At 36.1% G+C, this 9518-nt stretch overlaps 1 protein-coding gene across 7 annotated transcripts in view; it reads right to left on the bottom strand.

The window, feature by feature from the left end:
* CNTN5 (contactin 5) overlaps positions 1-9518 on the bottom strand; it is a 597686-nt gene that overhangs the window by 587233 nt on the left and 935 nt on the right. Inside the window, exon 1 of one of the 7 annotated variants that reach the window (XM_048937207.1) lies at positions 9370-9502. The exons of 5 other annotated variants lie outside the window; for them this stretch is intronic. The gene's annotated coding sequence lies outside the window, so the exon portion shown is untranslated. Of the gene's footprint in view, positions 1-9369; positions 9503-9518 lie in introns of those variants that run through there. One more of the 7 variants, XM_048937234.1, reaches the window with a different exon arrangement.

Genomic DNA, 9518 nt, shown 5'->3' on the forward strand with positions numbered 1-9518 from the left:
ACCACTCTGCTGTGTGTCTCCACAGGACTCTGGAGCCTAATTATAAGGCTGTATGAGAAAGTTCTGCTTGTCAGCAGCACCAGCAGGGGAAAAAATCCACATTTTTGCACATTCACAGAAGAATAAAATATTTAGGCAGAAAATCATCATTGCTGCAGATGGACACTTATAGGACAAAAATGGGTAATTTTTGTGCAGCTCTGCTGGTTTCTAGCATAGCCAGAATCCATTTAGTAGCAGATTTAAAGTTCAGCCTAGAATTCCTCAGTTGCTGTCACCGGTGAAAATATAATTCACAGGGTGGCTGGGGTTGAGGGCCTCAGGTAAACTCAAGGTCAGGGGGAATCATCATAAAATGAGCAGGGAAGACTCCAGAATTAGCAGCACAGTACGCACTTCTGCCAGCATGGAATTTGACTCAGGACGGTTTTCAGTCCTGGGTAAGGTTTAGCCACAAAAGCCAGAACACATTCACAACAAGGTACTATGTGAGAATATGCTATCTCCACAGAAATGAAGAAAGAGAGCTAGAAGCAGCACTGGAGACATGCACTGACAAGGAAGGAAAGAAGTCTTTAGCATTTTCAAATGGGCTTAAACTTTCTGTGTTTAAGCCCACAACCTTTACATACAAGCTCTGATTGAGAAAAAATATACCTACAGAAGATATATTTTAAACTAGACATTACAAGGATCACAAAGGTACTTTTAGGAGAAATATAACTTAACAGGGTGGTAGGTACAGCTCTGATTCCCAGTAGTGTTCAGGTGACAGCTTCTACCCAGTGCATCCAAAAAACTCGATAACCTCGATCTGTTCTCTGCATAGTCTGTGTGACCCCCCCCTTATCTCCAACACTGTCAATTTGCAGGTATGTTTACGTGACAGATGAGGAGCAGTTTATGTGGATATTCCCCTTCTTCCCCCCACTCAGTACCGAGAAGAGAAAGGGGGGCACATAACTACAAGGTCCCCATAATTGCTGAACTAAAAAGCTTGTGTTTACAGACTCTCAGTGGAAAAACCTAGCTCTCAAGCTGCAGTGACCTGTACTTTCAGCTTCGGGTAAGTGTTTTTCTCTTAAGCTTGTTAAATGCAGTGTGAATTTTATGTGAAAGTGCTTTTTTCTTATCTCTTTTTTCTTTCTTTTCCCTCTGCATCACCTAATTTGACAGTCCTTGGAGTGCTAGAGAGTCTCTTTAATGTACCTTGAGACACAAGGACTGTGGCTTCACTGTATTAACAAAATACATTCATTTGTTGCTTTCATACATGGCAATGAGAGTGATAAAGAGTTGTGTTTTCAATACTTCCCTGATCTCCTTCTTCTTTGTCTGACATTGCAATTGAGTTCGAACTACAGACAAGGCACATCAAGCATAAAAATTAAGAAAACTAAATGCATGCCAAGCAACATGGGGGAAAATCTCAGGTGATAAAGAAATTAAAAGAAAATGGCAACGAAATAGATTACACTGGGGGTAGAAACAAATGAAGTTGTAAAATCCAATCATATATTTTTATAGAGGTTAACTCATAAATTCAAATCAAAAATAATTTAAGGCAATAAAAACCTCACGTGGCCATAGTCTGACAAAGTTTCTACTGACCAGAATATTTCCTTAAAAAAGGTGAAGTGTCTTCAAATCTGCTGTATGGTCTAAAGAAGTACGATAGCTCTATGTGCAGAGTGATTCTGGAAGCTGGACTTGTGTGATTCATTTTCTTCTTTTCAAAATTAATGGATGGATTTTTTTTCTTATGCACTTCAAAAGATAAAATTAGGCTCAGTGAAAGGTAAGCCTTTTTATTTTGCAAAAACATGGGGAATAACTAAAAGCCCAGCATCACTGCCTCACATCTAACTGTTTACACTCTGTTTCTTCCACTGACAAAATATTCTAGATCTTATTATACCACCTACAGGTAGATTTTAGAGAATACTAAGCTGCTTAGTTGCACTACTGTAAGTTGCAAAAAGCAAGCATGTCCATCACTTTTTTGGAAAGGTTACTCCTAACCCACATCTGTTAAACTAGTCCTCCATAAAAAGAGAATTATATCATTCCTGAAATCTTAGATAACATAAAACAAGCACAGTTGTAGAAACAAACAATATTTTCAATATCTATTAAACGTTCAACTAACCACACTTTCTCTTATATCCATTTTTATTTGATACAGAATGTCACATGGAACACCTATAATCACTTCCTTTTGATGCAGAATAACAAAACCTTGTAAGTTTTTCTGTCATACTTGAGACTCTTTTACAAATCCAGCATAAATCACAGACTGCTTATATATTAAATATAAATATCAAATATAAATACATTTAATATATTTAACATTTTTTGTAAGCCTTGACAGAAACCTACAAATTTCTTTGCATTCCCTAATTAATGAAGTTATGCTGTTTCTAGAAAACTACTTTGCAAAGATTGTCAGAGAAGGAATCTTGGAAGTTTTTTAAGCATACTTAATGAAAACTTGCAGATAACAGAAATTTTGGACGCCTAACTTCTGGAGGAAAATGACCTTTCAAAGGGAAATGACTTTCAATATCCCCATTTGCTGAATCCTTCACAACTTGCTCAACATTTCCTGCTAATGTGTCCAGAAAAGCATTCCAGTTTTTGCAGGGCTTGATCAATCAGTCTAACTGCCTTTCTTCTGCTTTTCAGAAATTATGCTAGAGTGTAATCCAAGTTCAACTAAATGATTCTATTTCGATGCTGCATATCATGTTTTTGATTAACATGCACCTTGTGTAAACACTCACCTCCTACCTGATGCCTTCAAGAATGTCACAATTTCTTGCTGATGACATTCAAATTTCCACCAGAGATGTCTTGTGAAGTCACAAACAGAGGATTATGCCCATCAGAGAGTGACTCAGACTCAAAGTGATTGATAAGGCAAATAAATACTTGGATGTTAGCAATCAGTCAGTTGTGATATGCAAGAGGGGAAACAAGACTGCAGACATTTAAGCTATATATCATGTTTTCTAAATTATCTCTTTGTGTGCCTATGGTCCTCTTCATAAATTATCCAGCCTCATTATCTTATCTGTTCTAAGTTTTCAATTATGACTCTTCTCAGAACCATATAACAGTCACTTTCGCAGCATAAAGATACTTCAGTGTCCAATACATATCTTTCAAAGTACAGATAGAAGAATTACTACACAACAGTTCGAGTTGAGAATCTGTGCACACAAGCATCACAGAGATGTTATGACATCAGAGAAGCTAAGGCTTTATTCCCAGATTCCCTGAGCTAAGCTTTATGTAACCAATAAAACATGACACTGCATATGTTACAGTGGAGTAGAACATTTTGAGCACCTAGCAAAGCATGAGACTGAAAAATCAAGCAATTGTTTCACCTCAAATGTGCAGAAGTGAAAAATAAGTAAATAAATAAAGAAAAGCCATTGTACAGGAAGAGTAGGACATTTGGCTTCTCTAAATCATTTTTTGGATTGACGAAAACAAATGCAACATTTTAATAAGGAGACCTTACCTTCAAACCAAATCTAAAATGGAAGTCCGTACACTTGTTTTCTATAAGATTCATTTTGCATGAGATTTTGGATAGCTGAAGAATGAATTGATTTAGAAAAGAAGTCTAAAAAGCATGCACTTTAGGCACAAGTCCAGCTGTGGACTGCCAGTACAACAAACTCAGAAATTTTGTAGCAGGTGTATGTGATTATAGAGCTGCTTCTTTTTTTTTTCTTTTTTTTTTCCCTCTCTGGTTGTATTTCTGTTATTGCTTGCTTTTATTCCGGTGTGGGAGGTGAAGGTGAAGGTTTAAGAAGTCTGTAAAAGACCATGGTAGAATGGCTGTGTGACATAGGTGTTTAGGTGCCTTCCCTTAGATGCTAGCTTTCCAAAGGTCACAAAGAGGAAAAGACAAAGAGCTCTTGAATTGAGCCATACATTCTTTAATTCAGGCGCCATTTATTTACAGCTCCAAGTACAATGCAGTATTGATCTATGATTATAGCATCTAGTTGCTATGATGAGGATAATAATGATAATGTTTATAACAGAGTCAAACTTTTTTTTTCAAAAAAAAACAAAAAACAATTCTTCTATTGTAAGCAGAATTCTAAATACTATTTAGAATGAACTTCTGATGTGAATTAGACAGTTGGGTCATCTGCATACAAAACTGACATCTGCATTTTTGGAAATTAATATGCATTTTTGTAAATACGCGTACTTCCAGGTTGTGCCTACAATTTATATATGCAGTCAGTGATCTGTACATCAAAGCAATTTAAATAGTAGGCAGAGAATTATTTTTGAACTTCCTTCAGCTTTCAAACTATGTATTTGCAGTCGTAGAGACAAACCTTGATAGTTCGGACCAGAAACTGGGCTGTATAATATTCCAAGCAGTGAATGCTTGTGCATAAGAAATTAGTAAGCATAGAAACAAACAAACAAACAAAAATTGATTAAAATTCTGCTCAGTTGTAGGGTTTCTTTTTGTTCTGAAGTTCCAATGATTGGAGAGCAATCACATCTCTGCATGCTAGGCATACTGAAATTCCTATTCAGGAGTAGGACGGTTCATGAAATTTTCAATGTTTTCTTTCCCAACCATTTCAGAAACTGTCCCTTTACCCCCACCCAAAGCCTCCACAAGACTAAATGACAAAAAGTAAAGGTGAATGAATAATCGTGATCACAATGATGAGAATGTAGCAAATCTGATTGATTTTGGCAGCCCATCAGCACTGAATTACACTAAAATTTTCCAACAAGTTCAGAATAATTTTCAGAATAATTTTTTTGGACAACTAAAATATTTCATGGTTGGAAGATGTTTTCTCTGAAAGCCATCTCAGATGAAGCAGCAAAATATATACTTCAATATATTTACTATACATATACCATATATATACTACAAATTTTGTTGACTCATTTTCAAGTGATTTTGTTCTTTTAGTTTCAGGCAAATGCTGAAAGCTTAATTTGAGGAAAAATTATTGCAACACACATCTTCTGAATATATCCTTTTATGGCTAAACAAGAATTACAAACTTTTAAATATAGTATTTGAATATCTTCTCAAAATTATATTATGAGGAGGTTTTGCCGTTAGACCAGATACTTCTGACACTTTGAATAAAGTCTATTTCATTCACCCAGCCTATGTTGGTTGAATGCATTGGTGTAATAAGTTGCTAGTAATCAGGATCGTCACATCCACAGGGTAATTCTCATCCCTCAAGTACTTAATGGAGACTCTAAAACCAATAGAAATAAAATGGGGTTCGTGAATTCTTGCAAATTGTTGTAATTTGGCAAGGGGAGATAATTGCAAGACTGAGCTGATACTCTGTCTACATCAATTACAAAGCTGTACATTTAAGTCTCCACCAAAATGATTTGTAGGCAAGGAGTCCAGTCAGCTATATAGTAAATCTTAAACTTCTGGCTATTAAGTATACAGCATTTCTCACTCTTAAGGGGGCTGAAGCCTGTCTTTCATATGTTAAATGAAAAATTCTCATCCCTTACCCATCAGCAATTGCAGCGAACTATCTTCAATATCTGTCTGCTTTTAGTTCTAGCAGCAGAAGGTTCTCCAAAGATACCATCACAGTTTAACACCATTTACAGTAAAGCCTTCAAGAGTATCCTGAAAAAGGAAACTCCCAGAAGATGTTTTTGATGGATGGAAAGAGTTTGATGCATTTTCTATTTCCAGATATGGGAACAGAAAAAATAACCATTTTTCCAGAAACTGTCATGTAAGCTTAGTCCTAAAGAAGATGTGAAGATGTGAACTACAGTGTTGGTAACGACTACATGAAAGCATAAGTAACCCTGTCATTTTGATACAATCTCATGGCTCTTCAAGCTTTGGAGTTGGTCTGAGCAGGTGTCTGAAGAACATCAACTGTAACATAGGTGGTAATACTAATGTTTTATTATATTCACAGCATACAGAATCCGGCATCATATTCCCTTGTTTTGCATCCACATACATCCACCTGAAACTTGATTTGAAGCTTTTATTAAGTACAGCAGAAGATCACTCTGAACTTCCCTTTAGAGAACAGCGTATAAGCAAAGATCCCATTTTTGTATGATTCATACACATAAGCCAAGAAATTCATTTAAAAAAATCTAACAGACCACATTTTCTTCTATTAACAAAAAAAATGCCATTGCCGTTTCTATTTTTGCTTGCAAAGACACAGCAGATACCCCAATATATACTAAATGTGGGTGTTTAAGCACATAGAGATACATGCACACATTACGGAGCTTTGAAATCTTATTTATCTTACAAAGTTTTAACAAATTCACAATTATTCTTTTTAAGGCACTGGCCTCTAATGGAGTGTTATTGATCAAGATTGTCAGAAGATAAAACTCAGCAGGGACTCCATCACTTCCAGACAGAGTATTTTTTCCTTGCAAAGTGCTAAAAAGTTGATAATGAGGGGTGTAACAGACTCCCAGAAAAAAGCATCAGAAAAGCTACATCCAGAAGGGGGAAGGAAACTTTATGAAACAGTTGCCAATATTACACTAACAAGCAAAAGTCTATTTGACGTTGATTCTCAGGGTTTAAAACTACAATAAAGACTGTGGCAGATTACAGTTTAGTGCTTTAGAACATAAGAAATTGTTCAAATGACTGAGGAGGTCTAGAAGCTGTGAAAAATTGCAAAGCACAAGCTGATAGGGGGAGCACATGAAGAAGCATGAGAAGATCAAGAGGGGTGAATTGTGTGATGAATTCAGAGGGACTGAAGTATCTGTGCTGCAGGTTACATGCAGAAATACTAAATCATTCAGACAACAAACAAACAAACAAAGAAACCCACAACAATTTTTGCGATAGCACTGAATCAATCACTGCAGTTGGCTAAATGCCAGCCCTTTGGCATGTACACCCTTAACGTATGGTTTCCTATGATGCATTTAGTAAAGACTTGCATTAATTACTTAAAATAAACATCACTATAATTAACATAGTCAGAAAACGTTCAGTGTGCCGAATCTTTTCAGTAGAGCAGATTTTTCTATGCTGCTAGCAAATCAGATTTATTATTTTTCAACATGTCAGCTTTACAACAAGCAAGAAAGAAAAATGAATCTCAGGCTGTCACTTAAAGCATCACACTTTTAACCTCCTTCTTTCACCCAGAGCTCCTTACCTTTACTGACACCCTCTGGTCCCTATCTTTAAGTCAGGCTGGAATTTACTCCAGCACTCCTTTGAAAAATTTACTTTCCAAATCAATATTTTGTGGAGCACAGAACTAGACATTTTCTGAAACCCCCATAAATCATATCACAATTCCCTGGTAGCCTACCATGTCAGCAACTTATTCAGGAGACTCCAGCAAATTTGCCAGTCATGACCTTCCCGTGCAGAATTTGTACTAACAGACGTCTAAGTTATGTATTTCTTAAAGTTGTTCTTTATTATTTCCTAACAGTGGAGTTTTAATCATCTCCTTTAACTTAGCTGCCAGGTTATTTTTCCTCAAGAACTGCTTTCAGAGCTGTTTCCTTCCAAGTGGTCAGTCATAATTTAGACAATTGTATTTTTGATTTTTTTTTAAACTATTTTCTATTTTCACTCTTGTAATATTTGCCCTCATTGTAAAATGAAACAAAGATTCTCTGTCATTTTAACATAGATTTAAAAATAAGACCTTTGGCTTTATATCAAGCAATAAAACCACAAATCTGGAGGTCTCAGTTTCTAGACCATCTGCAGCTACTGTCACACTTCTTTGTCACACACACTGCTAGTTCTGACTTTTTGCATTGGCTTTTTCTCTGTAAGTATCGGAGACAGGAGAACTACATGTTGAATAGAACACTTCTTAAACTATTCAGCTGTTATCACCTTCCAGAATGCCTCACACTTCATTCTCCTTTTATATATATATACTTCTTGTCTCTTAAGACTTTGTCTGCTTAACCACGTCTCTTAATCACTCACACAGCTAGAGGTATATTGCCACAGAGGGCTACTGCACATGAAATATTCTTTAATTACCAGAGTTCATGTCTCAGTTTTCTATCTCCCTTTTAGTATACTTCACACTAGAAAACAAGCTTCTTCCTAATGCAGGACAGATAATGAAAGGTGGGGCTTTTTTGTATTTGAAACTGCTGATAAATGCAGTGCTAATTAAAGAGAGATTATGAAAAGGATATATTTGCAAATTCTGATAGATATTTTGATAGCACTTTAAAGTAATGGACCAATTATTCTTAATACTTTTGGTATTCACTGTAATGATATTAATCATGACAAACTGATTTCGCTAATCTTGATTGCTATAAAGTACTTCTGAAGGAGTTTGACTATAACTCAAAAATAATTTATTCCACTTTTATTAAATGGAAAATGTCATCCAAATTTAATTATCAGGAATTCCCCATAGCTTTTGGCTAACAATCACCATGTCATTTACCCATAGTTTCAAACTTAAGGATCTGATCCAAAGCTGACAAAAGACTACGGGAATGCTGTATGTCCTGTAAAAGATTATGACCTCAGGTCCTCCATTAAAAACATCATTGAAAATGCATCATTCAAATAACATATTAACTTTTAAATAGTAATGATCATAAAAGGAAACAAACTTTACCAAAATGTTATATTTCTGACTGGCTGCAACACATAGAAAACTTTACTCCTAGGAAGTCTCTTTACACAATCGTGTATTTCTTATGCTTTTAGGAAGTTTCTGTGCTCAACAGGAATGAAACTAAACATCTCAGTAAGTACAGAGTAATGGGTACTGATAAAAATCCTAGTAACTGCTTCATGCTGTATGCTGTAGGAGTAACATTCAGTTCATAGCCATCTCATAGGCATTCCAGATAGTCCCATCCACTTCACTTCAGAGGAGAGAAATCAGTGCATCTTTATGTAATTTCATCTCCTCTGCTCGTCAGCACAGGAGAGCAGTGCTTGCACTGCACTTCCCTAATTCAGGAGATAATTGTTTATCCCAAAGCCAAGTACCATTCCAAACTTCAGAAAACAACTTTCAGTGCAACGCTATAAACAACTCGATACGGTACATTATTTTGTTTTACCCTCAAGCACTTATTTAGCTCTTCTAAGCATTAAAAAAAAAAAAAAAAAAAAAAAAAATCACATTAAAATAGGCATTCTTTCTCCAGAGTATGTATTTGTTCTCAGAGCCCCACACCTCCCCTCACAACTCATTCACTGCAGTAGTTTGCTAGCTATTTAGATGACAGAGAGCATGTAACAGATCACAGGAATTTCTGCCTCAACTTTTCCGCTCAATTATGACAGCAATTTCAAGGCAAGAATCTAAACAAAAAGCAAACAACATCAACCTGCAGTAGGAGCCCAGAAGCGAGATCTCTCACCATCGCTGGCTTCACAGACTTCTCCCGGAGATGCCGCGATGAATATTACAACAAATTATCTGCCCACACTCCGGAGTGTAACAGGGAAATCAGTGCCAGTTGGGAAACAGCGACGA

Source organism: Lagopus muta, chromosome 1 (assembly GCF_023343835.1).
Source record: "Lagopus muta isolate bLagMut1 chromosome 1, bLagMut1 primary, whole genome shotgun sequence".
In the NCBI taxonomy this organism is placed as follows: Eukaryota; Metazoa; Chordata; class Aves; order Galliformes; family Phasianidae; genus Lagopus; species Lagopus muta.